Below are 16,380 nucleotides of genomic sequence, written 5' to 3' on the forward strand. Positions count from 1 at the left end.
CAATGGGGCAAAACCCTGTTGTGATGGTTAATACTGAGTGTCAACTTGATTGGATTGAAGGATGCAAAGTATTGATCTTGGGTGTGTCTGTGAAGATGTCGCCAACAGAGATTAACATTTGAGTCAGTGGGCTGGAGAACACAGGCCCACCCTTAATCTGGTGGGCACCATCTAATCAGCTGCCAGCAAATATAAAGCAGGCAGAAAAATGTGAAAAGGCTAGCCTAGCCTCCCAGCCTATATCTTTCTCCCGTGCTGAACGCTTCCTGCCCCTGAACATCCAAGTTCTTCAGTTTTGGAACTCGGACTGGCTCTCCTTGCTCCTTAGCCTGCAGACAGCCTATGGGACCTTGTGATCATGTGAGTTAATACTTAATAAACTCATATATATATATATATATTCCATTAATTCTGTTCCACTAGAGAACCTTGGCTATTACACCCATCTCTACAAAAATTAGCTGGGTGTGGTGATGTGCACAGTAGCTATAGTCCCAGCTACTCAGGAGGCTGAGGTGGGAGGATTGCCTGAGCCCAAGAGGTCAAGGCTGCAGTGAGCCAAGATCATGCCACTGCACTGCAGTGTGGGCAACAGAGTGAGACCCTGTCCCCCACCCTACCAAAAAAAAGAAAAGAAAAGAAATCAAGATCAAGGCACTAACCTTCTCATTGTTACTAGGGTGTCAGTGCTTCTACGCTCCCCTCAATGGACAGAGCTAGGAAATAAATTTATATATACTAATTCATGCATGTAGGATATTTACTCCAGTCTTCATGCCATCCCCATGTTGGCTGCATGCCCCAAAATATATTTGGTAAAAATAAAAGTGCTTGGACTGGGCAGAGGTGGGGTTTGTGTGAGTTGGGGTAAGGAATCAGGGAATTGATCCATAGAGAAATGTATATAGTATACATTATATGCAGTATAAGTCTTGTATAAAATATGTCTATAATTTTACAAGAAACTGCCAAATTGTTTTCCAATTGTTTTACATATCCATAGCTATATCAGATTTTATCTATATATATAAACACGAGTTCATCTAGGCATTCCCAATTCTAGTCCAACATTATAGGGGTCATTCTAGCCTTCCCTTGTCCTAATTTTTAGCTTCTTTCACTAGAAGTGAGAAACCTAGCTCCCATTATCTGCCATTTATGTTCTTATTTCTATAATGTAAAAAATTAGGTTGGTGCAAAGGTAATTGTGGTTTTTGCCATTAAACCGCAATTACCTTTGCACCAACCTAATAGCTTCAGAATTTCTAACTCCTACTCTGTGTGAGAAAAAAATCTTTAGTGCAGTGTTTATGTACGATTCTTTTTGTCTTTAGCCTTATAATATTGAGTCAAAACAATGTTTTCTAAAAATCACCAAGGTCGGCTCTTTACCCATCTCCTTCAGTGAAATTAGGTTATGTTGACTTTGCAGTTAAATTCAGTCGTCATAGATCTGCATTTTATCCTATGATCCACAAATATACTGATTGATTTTTTAAATTTGTATAAAGCTCATTGTTTGTGGTATATAGTTCTGTGGATTTTTGACAGATACATAGAGTAATGTATCCATAACTCCAATACCGTAGAGAACAGTTCTACCATACTGAAAATTCCCTTTCACAACAACCTTTATTCAACCCATCCCCCTCCTCCCACCCTTGGCAACCACTTATGTTTTCTATCACCAGAGTTTTGCCTTTTCCAGAACGTCCTATAAATTCAATCATACAATATATAACCTTTTGGGTCTGATTTCTTTCACTTAGCAGAATGCATTTAAGATACATCCACATTGTTGTATAAATCTATAGTTTGTTTTTTTTGTGGCTGAATAATATTCCATTGTTTGGATATAACACAGCTTATTTATCCATTCACCTGTTGGCTGTTTCCAATTTTTGGCAATTATGAATAAAACTTCTATAAATACTTAAATACAGATTTTGGTAAAAATAGAAGTTTTCAATCATTTGAGTGAATATCTAGAAGTAGGTCTGTTGGGCTGTATAAGTGTATATTCATTTATTTTTGCTTTAAATATTGCTCTGGGGGAGGGGCCACCACACGTCTACTCAATGAAGAGAAATGTTTTTACAATTTACAGGTATTTTTTTTACACCTATTATGGCATGAATTCATAGGAAATAAGTTCTAGCAGCCTCCTTCTTATTGGTTCTCACACAGTGTGCTTCTCTGGATGGAGCAGGCTGCTGCTTTAATTGAACTCAGGTGACTTTCTCCTTGAGATCCTTTTCTGATCATTTTCCTTCACGTGTTTGAGGAAGCTGTCTCGGCACTTAGAGTACTTAATATGCTCAATATGCACATCAATTATCTTGGCAAGAATCATGCCCTTAACTTGTTTGTTTACAACAGTGCCAACAGTATGCTGGGTTACATTGTAGACTCTTCCAGTTTTTCCATGGTGATAGTTGTGGGGCATTCATTTTTGAATAGCACCCAACCTCTTGATGACTACGGTATAACCTTTCTTGTAGATTCGCATGTATGTGACCAAAGGAACAACTCCATGTTTTCTAAAAGGCCTAGAGAACATGTATCAGGTGCCTCTCCTCTTTCCCTTTGTGTTAATCATTTTGGCAAATTACTGGAAGATGGCAATTCTGGCTCTACATTTAATTTTACAAAATACTTCCAAATTGTTTTCCAAGGTGGCTGTATCATTTTGCATTCCCATCAGCAATGATTGAGGATTTCTGTTACTCTACTTCTTTGTCACTTTTTGATATTGTTGAATTGAAAAACATTTTTTTTTTCATTCTCATGGGTGTGTAGTGGCATGTCATTGTGATTTTATGTATGCTTATTTGAAATCCATCTGTCTTCTTTAGTGAAATGTTAATTCAAATCTTTTGCCTGCTTTTTATTGGGTTGTCTTCCCACTGTTGAGTTTTAAGAATTATTTTTGTATTCTGGTACTTTATCAAATATATCATTTACATGTATTTTCTCCTAGTCTGTAGCTCTGTAGCTTATCTTTTCATTCTCTTCTTTTAAAATTTTTTAAATTTTCTTTCAGAAAAGATCTGGGATCTGGCTATGTTGCCCAGGCTAGAACGCAGGGGCTATACATAGGCCTGATTGTTGGACATACAACTTTTTAAACTTCTGGGCTCAAGCAATCCTTTCTTCTCAGCCTCCCAAGTAGCTAGAACTATATGCACATGCCACCACACCCAGCTCATTCTCTTAATGGTGTCTTTCATGGAGAAATAAGTCTTTAATTTTGATAAATTTCAGGTTGCCATATTTTTGTTTTATAAATTATGCCTTTAGTGATTAATTTAAAAGCTCATCACCCAACCCAAAGTTATACAAATTTTTCCTATATTTTATTCTCAAAGGTTTATGGTTTTACATTTTACATACAGGTTTACAATTCATTTTGAGTTAATTTTTGTAGAATGTATCAGGTATCTGTTAAGGTTCATTTCATTTGTTTTTTTGCATATGAATGTCCAATTATTTCAGTACCTTTGTTGAAAAGTCTATCTTTTCTCCATTGAATTGCCTTTGCATTTTTGCCAAAACTCAGTTGACTATGTTTCTGTGAACCTCTCTCTATTTTTCATATTCTCTTCTATTAATCTATGCATATATTTTCTCCGACATCATGCTGTCTTGATTACTGAAGCTCTAGAGTAAGTTTTGAAATTGGATAATATGAGTCCTCTGACTTTTTTGTTTTCCGGAATTGTTTGATTATTTCAGTTTCTTGGCTTTTCTGTAGAAATTTTAGAAGCAGCTAGTCAATATCTACAAAATCATGCTGGAATTTGATTGGGATTGTTTTGACTTTACAGAACACATTGGGAAGAATTGACATCTTAATATTGAGATTTTCAATTCATAAACATAGTATATCTCCACATCTATTTAGATTTTCTTATATTGTTTTTCATCAGTGTTTTGTAACTTACAATATACAGATTCTGCACATATTTTGTGAGTCATACGTAATTTATTCATTTGTTTGGGTACTATTATAATGTATTTTTAAATTTTAATTTTTACTTCTTCATTGCTGAAATACGGAAATATTATTGGTTTTTGTGTATCATCCATGTATTCTGTGACCTTACTAAATGAATGTATTAGTTTTATGAGCTTGTGTATTATTTGGAACTTTCTACATAGACGGTTGTTCTGTGAAAGGGTATATATAAAAAGTGACCCCCAAATGCCAAAGAAGCCAAGAAACCAAAGAAGGAGGCAGACAAATCTAGTTCATTGGTATTGGGTGACTTATTAGAGGGAACTTACAGACAGCAGCATGGTCTTGGGTGGCCACAAGACACATAGTTCTCTGCACTGCAAACCCTGAGACCCAGGGCATGTATCTTGAGGGAAAAGTATATGTACTCTGGAAGGAATGTGCAGGTGGCTATGAGCATCAGGGCCTAAGATTTCTGTAACAGCATCAAGGGAGGTTTTGGAGGAAAACTTACAATAAATAGGTATTTCTAAATAAAAAGTAATACATCAGCAAGACATTTTGGCAGCATTCCTGGACTTGGGGTTAGTCAGAAGTTACATGGCAGATTGGCATTTAAAATAAAGTCACTATTTTCCCCACAAAAAATATAATCTGCGAATATAGTTTTATTTTTTTCTTATTCTGTATGCATTTTATTTGGTTTTCTTGCTCTGTCAAACTATTTAGAACTTCCATTATGACACTGAATGGTACTAACGAGAGAGGACATTTGTGCTGGGTTTCTGCTTAGGAGGAAAGCATTCAGTTTCTTACCACTAAGCAGGATGAACAGCATGAAGTTTGCTGTAGGTTTTTTAAGATTTCCTTTCCTAGGTTAAGGATGTTTTCTCCTACTTCTAGTTTGCTGAGAATTTTAATCATTAATTAATGTTAAGTTTTGTCAAATGCTTTTTCTCCACCTATTGACGACATACTTTTACTTTTTAGTCTGTTAATGTGGTGAATAGATAGTTATTGATTTTCAAATATTGAGCCAGCCTTGCGTTGCTAGGATTAATCCCACTTGGTGGTGATATATTATTCTTATTATATATTGCTGGATTTTATTTGCTAATATATTGTTGAAAATGCTTGTATTTGTATTTTTGAGGGCTATTGTCTGGAGTTTTTGCTTGTCTTTTTCTTATAATGTTTTTGCCTGGTTTCAGCATCACGACAATGCTGATCTCATATAAATGGAATGTGTCCCCTCCTTTTCTATTTTCTGAAAAAGATTTTGTAGGATTGGCATTATTTTGTCCTTAAATATCAGGAGGATTCACCAGTGAAATCATATGGGCCTTACTTTATATGTTTTTAAAGACTTTTAACTATACAGCACATTCATTACATATAGGACCATTCAGTTGATCTATCTCTTCTTGAGTGAGTTTCGGTAGTTTGTTTCTTTTAAGAGGTTTGTCCATTTCATCTAAGTTGTTGAATTTATATGTACAGGGTTGTTTGTAGCATTCCCCATTCTCTCTTTGATGTGTCAGGATCAGTAGTAATATTCTTTCTTCTATTTCTGATACTGTAATTTGCATCTTCTCTCTTTTTATCTCTTAGCCTGGAAACAGGTTTATTAATACTATCGATTTTTTTAAACTTTTGGTTCCATTGATTTTTTTCTATTATTTTTTGGTTTTCAATTTTACTTAGTTTTGTCCTAATATTTATTTCCTTCCTTCTACTTGCTTTAAGTTTAATTTGCTCCTTTTTTCTCTTGTTTCTTAAGCTGGAAGCTTAAGTTACTGACTTGAGATCTTTCTTCTTTTCTTATGTAAGCATTTACTGCCATATATTTTCATTTAAGTACTGCTTTAGCTGCGTCACACACATTTTGATATGTTGGAATTTTTACTTTCATTTCGTTCAAACTATTTTTTAAATAACCCTTAAGACACCCTCTTGACCCATGGTGATTTTTAGAAATGTATTGTTTAATTTTCCAAATATTTGAGGTGTTTAAGATAATTTTATTTTATTAATATTTGGTGTATTTTTATGGTCAGAAAACATACTTTGTATGATTTATATTCTTTTAAATTTGTTAAGTTTTGTTTGCTGGCCCAGAATATGATCAATGAGTATTTCATGTACACTACAAAAGAAAGAGTAATATTGCTGTTGGGTGGAATATTTTATAAGTGTAAATTAGTTCAAGTTAGTTGGTAGTGTTTGGGGGATTTTGCTGATATTCTCCCTACTTATTTCATCAATTACTAAGAGAGGAGGGTTGAAGTCTCCAACTAGAACTGTAAATTTCTCTACTTTTTCTTTCATATCTTTCAGGATTTTCCCTATGTGTTTTGAAGTTCTGTTGTTATATGTAAACACTTTTAGGATTGTTATGTCTTCCTGATGAATTGACCCCTTTATTATTATATAGTACCCCTCTTTATCTCTAATAATAATCCTTATCTTGACATCTATTTTGTTTGAAGTTATTGTAGCTACTTCAGATTTCATTTGATTCAGTTTGATATGATCTATCTTTATCTTTTTATGTTTGTCCTATCCATGCCTTTACATTACAAGTGAGTATTTTGTAGACAGCAGAGTTGTGTCTTGTTTTTTTATTCTGTTTTAAATTCTTTGTCTTTCAACTAGTATGTATAGATCATTTAAATTTAAGGTTATTGACAATTTGAATTAAAATCTACCATCTCTCTAGCTGTTGTCTGTTCTATTTTTATTTTTCCTCCTATTCTTTCTTTCCTGGGTTTTATTAGGAATTTTTAAATGATTCTATTTTATCTCCTCTATTGACTTATTATGTGTATTCCTCCTAAAAATTATTTTTACCTCTTTAAAAAATTAACCTAAATCTACTTTCAAATGAGGTATTTGCAAGGACGTTGTAACAGTATATTCCCAAATCCTTCTTCTCATTCCTTCTGCTACTGTTATACAGAAAACAATATTGTATGGTTTTGTATGTATGTAGAGTATTGTTATACTCTCAAAGTCATTCATCTTTTAGAGTAACTTAAAATAAGAGAAAAACATTTTATTTTACCTTTACATATTCCATTTCTAAATCTCTTCAGTTCTTTGTGTAGAGCCAGGTCTATGACCTGTGTCATATTCCTTCTATCCAAATAATTGTTTTTCTACTTTGAGTGAAAACGGCAAGAAAAGCAAGAACCTTAAAGAAGATGATGTGTATTTATGGCACAAACATTTACAATGTCTTATTAAAATCATAAACAGAGTGAAAGAGAATGACAAATGAAGAGAAAATGCCTGCAAGCTCTAATACAAATGTTTTACATCCTATTATAAAGTATAAGATAGACAAACCTCCTGTGGTAGATGTTATTGACACCTCAGCCAAGTTCTCTTTGACTGCCTCAGTAACCAATCCATAGTTGCTGTGAGTAATCAGCTAAGCACCAATCACAGCTACCTTCTTCTCTAGAAAATTGCCCTTGGCCCAAGGGAGCTGCCCCACCCAGAGTCAATATGCGCTGACTCCCCCCAACCTCAACCAATGACAAATTGACATCAGTCCCTGGACTTACGTTGGAATTAATTCTGTGGTGCAACTTGTGCTCCAGAGCTTCCCTGTGGGATCCAACCAAAAGTCTCCAGCCAAGACCACAGTCTTTCTCAGAACATGCTGTGGAACCAACTTCTCTTACTGCCCTTCTCCTGTGAGAATTCTTTCCAAATTCTCCATTCTGAGCCCAAGTTTCTGGTTCTAGAGAAACCAAACCAAGACACCACACTAGAAAACTTAGTAAAAGCTCATAATAGACAATTCACAGAAGTCTTAGTCCAAGTGTCTTGAAAAATAGAGCCTAAGGCAAAACTTTACCTACTAAGGTTTTACAGTAATCCTACAGCAGCAAGAGCAAAGTGTTACAACAAGTTTAGCCTAAAGCTGCCTCCTTATGTATTTTAAGTTCAGCCTAAAGGTTTCTCTGTACATCGTGAACTACAAACAAGTGGAGGTACAGATCATAGCCTACACTTGTACCAATCACTGAGTTTTGGCCAAATGTAGCCAACTGTTTGAACCGTGTTCAGTTAAGGCAAATGCGGGGCTGTCACCAATCCAGCTGTTTTTGTGCTTACTCCTATTTTCTGTATGTCACTTTCCTTTTTTCTGTCCATAAATCTTCTTCCTCTACATGGCTGCACTGGAGTCTCAGAATTTACTCTAGTTTGGGAGGCTGCCCAGTTCACGAATCTTCTTGGCTCAATCAAATTCCTTTAAATTTAATTTGGCTGAAGTTTTTCTTTTATCAGATGGCATCAGAAATTGGATCTAAAGTAGAGCTTCTAATGACCCCCATGAGCACTGCGTGACCAAGGGAGGTACCCGCTGGACCCATTGTGTCTGTTGCTCTCTCAGAGCAGCTAGAGAATATGGTTAAGTTCTCGCTCGGATTCTGAGGCTCCACAGATTTGTGTTTTGAACGCTCTGAGTTTCTTTGAGCAAATTTCTGATCCAAGCTGGATTTGGAAGTCGCGACAGACACTGGACTGGGTCCAAGATCAGAATGGATCCCGTAATTAACTGGCTTGGATCCAGTTAGAGGTCTCTCACATCTGACTCAGTCAGAAAGAAACTGGTAGTAAATGGCATAATTGCAGGGGGTGTAAAATTTGGCTTTTGGAAATTTGCAGGGATTTTTGTGTTCTACCCCTTTGTTTCATTTTTCTTGTGCACTTAAATAGGAATAGAAATCAGTGGCTAAGTTGGTCAAGGGAACCTGAGAAAGCCCAATATTTCAGATAAAAATGGGATCTTTAATTTCTGAAGAACTGAATTCCTTCCAGCTTACACACTAGGCCCCGGAAGCAGCAGAGTCTTACAGAAATGGCAAAATCTTACTAAAGATAACTTACAGTAGAACATTCCAAATAACACTGCACTGAAGTGCATTTGAAAATGTGGGCTCCCAAATTAGTCTCATCTATGGATGCCTATTGATATGCAGAAGCTTCTAATAAAAGCTCAATTTTTTATTTAAAGACTTTACAAAAGCCAAATAAAAAGGTTAAGCAATTGATTTTTTAAAAACTCAAACTTAGTTTTTTAAAAACTTAGTTTTTAAAAAACTAAGCCAAAAGTAACTAACCTTTTGGCTTAGTTACTATGTCAATCCAAAGGATATAGACTGCAGCACCAATTGGCTGACTTTGGGTAAGTAGTGGGGTACATTTTGCCTGGAAACCTGGATGGGTTTGGGTTCAAGGCCCAACTTAGGAAAGTCAGAGTCCCTGGTAAGATGTAGGGGGTTAGAGGCTCTCCCCTCAGTAAAATCCCTCTTTGTTAAAAGTGGATTTGGCACTATAGGGTGTTAATGGCTATTCTCTCTGGATTAATCTGCCTTGCCCTTTTTGTTAATGACAATGGGTGACCGGATTAGGCAAGGAAAGGACCATGGGATATGGGAACTTTTCCCTCCCCAAAGGGGGAAACTTGAGAGCTCATGGGACTGGAAGAAAAGATCCCTTTGTGACTGATGAGTGGCTGCCTGAACTTTTGATTCAGCAATGCTGCAATGGGTGGGTCTTTCTCTGGCTTCTCTCAGCTCCTTGCCTTCCCTACCCTGCCACAGGCAGTGCTTTTCTCCCTTTCTCTCCTTTCTCTTTTCTATCTTTTTTGTTACTTGGGGCAACTGTCTGCTTTTTCATCATTTCCAGAGACCACATGTTGAAACTCCTGGTCAGAAAATCATTCCACCTGACTCTGAGTGGATCAAAGATGACAGACGGGGCCCAACCGGGGGCAAGTTTGAACCTTGCCAGTTTGATGTTCAGTGCTAGGCAGAGTGTTGTTTTGCCACATGTATTTTACCCTGGCCAGAATGGAAAATATTAATTCGATTCCCCCATGCAACACCTCAGGTGGCGTCTTACAAAATTGAGAGGCTTCTGCCTGTGGGTCCATGAAACCAAAAAAGATGATTTTCCTTTGTATTGCAGCTTGGCCCCCAGGGCTATGGTGCAGCCAGTAGGGTCACTAGGGTGACTCAAGGAAAGGGAACCCAGAAACGTGGCATGCCAGCAAAAATGGTAAGGATTTCTTACCAGTCAGACTTCTGGCCTCTCTGTCTCTTTGCAAACCAGTTGTAGGAACGGTAAAAATCACTGTCTGCTCTGCAAAATTTTAATTAATAAGAAAAAAGATTCATGAGGGTAATCTTAAGCTGTAGTGAATCTGGTTTACTTTGTGCTAAGAATTTGTCTTTCTGTGTTGTTCTGTCATAAAAAGAGGTCCTTAGGATAGAATGTGGGCCTAAACTCACTGTTCAAGCCAGCCCGGCAAACTGGTCAAGTACACGCTTTGCTGCAGGTGCCTGAAACAAAAAAAGCTAGTTGAGATTTCCCTCCTATCTTGTTTTATGTCCTTGGGAGCTTCACCCTATAACCACATGGTGGTAGTTTCTCTTGGTCTCTGCCATCCAGGAAACAGGAATTTTGGGGTTCATATCATAGTTAGCTCTAAAAATTATCTTAATCAGTTAAAAGCTATTGCAAGCTCAAAAGTGACTGCTTTCAGCTCCTTCTGGGAAGACCAATGGAAACTGCCCAATGCTTAGCTTGGTGGCTAAGGCTTTATCTTTTCACAGTGGTGGCCAGGGCTCAAATCCTGGCTTAGGGAATGAGTCCTTTCTCGTTCGATATCTCTGTGACTTTTGCCATTTATTGATTCCTTTCCCCTTTATGAACAACTTCTGACTTCCCATCTTGAATTTTCCTTTCTCTGAGGACGTGGGAGGTTACCTTTGGTAAGTTCAAAAGCCAGAAATAATTTTTGTTTGTTCTGGCTAGAGTCTAGCAATAAGATATTTGGTTAAAAGTCAGCTTAATTAAAAGTAGATATTCAAGCTATAGGTGTATTTGAAAGGCCTTCATGGTTTTTTCTATTCTTGGATCTCGTTTTTTTCAGGAAAACATTTTTTTTTTCTTTTCAGCCATTTGAATTGTTTTTCTTCATTTGTCTCCTTGCCACTCTTGATGCACACATGAGAGGAACTTCGGAAAGCCTGGGACTCCTTGGGAAAAACAGGAGGTGCCACAGACCCTGTTTTGGGAAAAACCTTTGTTTTCCCCATGAAACCTCAAGAATTAAGGCTAAATATACTTTTGGGGATAGCTAATGTCAGTTATGGGGGAATACATGGCTCTTTGCACATTTGGATCAGAGAAGCATGCTCTTGGCCACCTAGAAGGTATGGAAATGTCCCCATCCCCCTGCCCCCACTGAGAGATGACTCCCATGGGAGATCGGCTGATTTCCTCTTTTTATGACTCCCATGGGAGATCGGTTGAGTCACTCTTTTTATGACTCCCATGGGAGATCGATTGATTCCCTCTTTTTATGACTCCCATGGGAGATCAGTTGATTCCCTCTTTTTTGGGTAGGGGGAAGGATCCAGGATCTGGTATAAAAATAAGACCCTTAATTTTGGGAATCTCTTTTGCCCTCAGGATGTGCCTGCTAATTAGGCCCTAGAAACTGACGTCTTCCTAGCCCTGTTTTTCCAAGGACTCCACTCTGAAGCCAGTAATCCAATTAAGAAACTTGAAAACTGGCAAATGAAAAGTCTTATCAATACTGGATCCTCCTGTTTTTCTGTGTATTTATATGTGTTGTGTGTGTGACATTTATAAATAAAAGAGCTCTGATTAATTATCTTAATAATAAGCACTTAAATCAATTTTTTTTCAGAAAAATAAAAGCGGTAATGCCTTTTACTTTACGTGACTGTAGTAAGCTTTGGGAAATAAAGAGTTTTAAATACTATTGGTAAAATAAAGATAGTTGGTCTAAATTAGGCAGGTCAGACATTAGGTTTGCTAAATTCTTTAAGGTAATAAACTGCTTCTTTAACTTTTGAAAATTGTTCAACGTAACTGCTTTGGAGCCATTAGATTCCAGGTAAGGTCTGGAGACATGTGGAGTTAGTCAAGCCCCTGGCTATGCTAAAAAAAAAGTCAGACTTTATCTGTCTGGGCCCTAGGCTTCACACCTAGTACATAATTAAAATCCACTTAGTAGGTTTTTCACCAAAAATAAAAATCACTAAGAGTTAACATTGTAACATGTAAATAAGACTACTGAAAAAACAGTTTTACATGCAAGCTGTGTGAGTAAGGTGAAATGTGCTTTTGATAAAAGATTATAAGAAAACATGGGAATGTGTGTGTTTTCTTTTTGTTGTTCGTTTTTTGTTTGCCTAGATTAAAGGGCTAATGGACTGTTTTAAGTTAGAAAGGATATAGCTGAAGGTTTGAGCAAGTTGTGGAAGGTTTGTGAAAAATTAATCTTGTAAAAGAAATTCTGTGTGTGAACATATTGGCTAAATTTAAAGGGGTATTATACAGGTTTTCCATAAACTGAACATTGGAATAAAAGCACAACAAGGTTCTCTTAGAGCACTGATCTCTTCAACAAAAATTTGTAAAGGGTTATTAAAGGTTTATGAAAATCTCACCTTATGGTCAAACTGATTAAAATAGGATAGATTTGTCTATAAGATGTTATTAAAAATTGGGGTTGACATTAATAGTACACTAATGCAAGGGTGAAATTTGGCTTTCTCTCTTGAGTAAGACTTTCATAGAATATTAAAGACAAATGAAAGATTTTTGTTTGCCTTTTGAATAAACCACAGGAAAAAGAAGGAAAAGAAAAGAGACAGATTGTTTGGAAAGCTAAGTCTTCCCTCTATCAATGAGTAAAGGTTTTTGCCTTTTTTTTTTTTTTTTTGAGACGGCGTCTCGCTCTGTCGCCCAGGCTGGAGTGCAGTGGGGCGATCTCGGCTCACTGCAAACTCTGCCTCCTGGGTTCACGCCATTCTCCTGCCTCAGCCTCCCGAGTAGCTGGGACTACAGGCACCTGCCATCATGCCCGGCTAATTTTTTTGTACTTTTTTTTAGTAGAGACAGGGTTTCACCTTGTTAGCCAGGATGGTCTCGATCTCCTGACCTCGTGATCCGCCCGTCTTGGCCTTCCAAAGTGCTGGGATTACAGACGCGAGCGACGGCGCCCGGCCAGGTTTTTGCCTTTTTAAAGATTCCAGGTAATAATAGTGACCTGTGGTGACCTGGAATTCTATTTTGTAATAGCAAGTGTTTTAAACTTTTAACGTATCTGACAGGCTTCCTACAATCAAATTTCAGCTTCAAAATGGTCTTTTCTGACCTCTAACTTTGGGATGCAACAGAGAGCCCCTGAAGCATCCCGAAAGAGAGGTAAACAGGATTATTTGACATGTTAAGTTACATGGGAAGCATTGTCAAAATAAAAAATAATGTTTAACCCTCTTTAGGTTACATTTTAGTGAATGTTATTAATATATGTTCCAAGTTGAATGGAATGTCTAAAATTCTAAGATGTCCAAGTATATGCTATCAATCATAATTATGGTTAAGTTATTGCAGACCACAGAAATAACCAAATTTCTTTGTCAATTTTGTCTTTATCACTAGTCATTTCCGCAGTTAATTGCTTAATGCTGATGCAGTTTCTGGAAACTTCGTAAGCATGGAAAAAAATCCGAGAATACGGTGTCTTTTAGGAGGTTCATGAAATGATGGAAAGGACCCTCAAAAGCACCTTTGAACACAGGTTTGTTTTCTTTCTTTCTTTTTTTTTTTTTTTTTCGAGACTGAGACTCGCTCTGTTGCCCAGGCTGGAGCGCAGTGGCATGATCTCAGCTCACTGCAACCTCCACCTCCTGGGTTCTGCAGGGAAGGGAAAGAGTAGAGTAGAGAGTAGCCATACGTTAAAGTATTTGGCGTGGGGATAATTTTAAAACAGATGTTTCCGTTTGGGGCATTTACCTGTTTAGCTTTGGCGTCCCCTCATTCGCTCAACCGAGTGTTTTTCAGATTGACCGCTAGGGGGCAGAAGAGTATGGGAAAATAAGAGGGCCATAAACTAGACTGAAGCTGTTATCTTAAAAATAGTTCAGCAATAAAGAAATGCCCAGAAATAATGAGTAATATATCACAATCCCCTTTATATTTTTACCTACAACTTTAAAGATCTTATTTTCAATCATCATAATTTATAATATTGTTAAGTAAATTATTTCTAAATTATGAATAAACTTTCCTCAAAAATTAGTATTTGAAGACACTTTTTAAAAAAAGGTTAAGAAAACTATCATGACTTAATATTTCTTCTGATACTGATCAAGAAGTGGAAATTTTTTTTAAATTGTTGAAAAAACCATTATATCATTCGAACTCTGTAAGAATATTAATTAGATTTTGGTCTAGAAAGAATCTAATAATAGAAATTTCAGAACCATTACTATATGATATGGTTTGGCTGTATCCCCACCCAAATCTCATCTTGAATTGTAGCTCCCATAATCCCTGTGTGTCATGGGAGGTACCTGGTGGGACGTAATCGAATCATGGGGGGCAGGACTTTCCTGTGCTGTTCTCATGACAGTCAATAAGTCTCACGAGATCTGATGGTTTTATAAAGAGAAGTTCCCCTGCACATGGTCTCTCTTGCCTGCTGCCATGTAACACATCCCTTTGCTCTTTCTTCATCTTCCACTATGATTGTGAGGCCTCCCCAGCCATGTGGAACTGTGAGTCCATTAAACTTTTTTCTTTTATAAATTAACCAGTCTTGGGTATGTCTTTATTAGCAGCATGAGAACAGAGTAATGCATTATACCTAACTTCTTCCATAAGTCATAAAGTAAAATACAGCATCTTGAACAATTTTGTTCAGGCCATAGTGCAGGATTGTAATTATTTGACTTGCATGTGACATGAGAAAAGCAATTTCATTACTTTACAATGATATTTGGTAGATAACTGACACACAGAAGATTCATAATAAATAACCATTTCCTTAACTCTTAGTCCCCTGGGTGATTAATTGTGATATATAAGATTATGGCCCCCAAATAAATCTCTCTAGTCTTTTCAGCTCTACACAGATCTATCCATTTATTGGACAGTCCTCAATCTGATTGTTCAAAGGCATCTCAACATCAAAACGTGCCAACTGGAAATCTCCTCCTCTTCCATCCACTACCGAAGCTTTTTCCTCTACCAGCTTATATAGGCCAGAATGTAAGAAATGATCCTGGAATTTTCGTTTTTTCTCATCCACAACATCAAATCCATTTCCAGATTGTTTTAGGCAGAAACTTAATTTATTATAAAGGTTTCAGGAAGACCCCATAATTTACAGGAAGACATAAGAACCCAAGACCATGGGAACCCACCTGTTGTATCAGCATGACCTAGATGTGAGACATGGAGTCAAAAGATAAAATTTTGAAGCTTTAAGGTTTGATTGCCCCACTGGATTTTGGACTTGCATGGGGCTTATAGCCCCTTTGTTTTTACCAATTACTCCCATTTGAAATGGGTGTGTTTATCCAATGTCTGTACCCTCATTGTCTGTACCCTCATTGTAACTAGGAAGTAACTACCTTGCTTTCGATTTTACAGGCACATAGGCGGAAGGGACTTGCCTTGTCTCAGATGAGGCTTTGGACTGTGGACTAGTGAGTTAATGCTGAATAAGTTAAGACTTTAGGGGACTGTTGGGAAGGCATGATTGTTTTTGAAATGTGAGGACATAAAATTTGGGAGGGGCTGGGGTGAAATGATATGGTTTGGCTGTGTCCCCACCCAAATTTCATCTTGAATTGTAATTTCCACAATTCCCACGTGTCGTGGAAGGGAACTGGTAGGAGATTATTGAATCACTGGGACAGTTTCTACCATACTGTTCTTGTGGTGGTGAGTAAGTCTCACGAGATCTAATGGTTTTATAAGGAGTTTTCCCTTTCACTTGGCTCTCATTCTCTCTTGCCTGCCACCATGTAAGACATACCTTTCGCCTTCTGCCATGATTGTGAGGCCTCCCCAGCCACGTGGAACTGTGAGCCCATTAAATCTCTTTTTCTTTATAAATTACCCAGTCTTGGGTATGTTTTTATCAGCAGCATGAAAATGGACTAATACACTTGCACATGTACCCTCTGAATCTAAAATAAAAGTTAAAATTATATATAAAAAAGAGTGACATGTTGCTGAGAATTTCTAGCACTGAGGAAAGTAAAAATGGGTTTAAAGGAGCTGTTAATCATTATTATTTCTTGTCAATGAAGACTGGTGGTATTTCTGTGTCTGTGCCCTTCCTAGTTAATCAATTATATCTGTAGAAAACATTTCTGTTGCACTGATCAGAATTTATTTCAAGATTTTTTTCTTAGGCAATAAGGCACAAATGTAACAGACTGTAGCAAGTCCTATAACTGTATTTTTTCACCAGACCAGTGTGCTTGGATTCTGTCACATCCTATTTTTCTTTGTGTTAAAGGATTCGTGAAGATGATGATTATAGGAGAGAAGTATTTTTCATAACTACTCTT

Source organism: Pan troglodytes, chromosome 5 (assembly GCF_028858775.2).
Source record: "Pan troglodytes isolate AG18354 chromosome 5, NHGRI_mPanTro3-v2.0_pri, whole genome shotgun sequence".
Lineage (NCBI taxonomy): Eukaryota > Metazoa > Chordata > Mammalia > Primates > Hominidae > Pan > Pan troglodytes.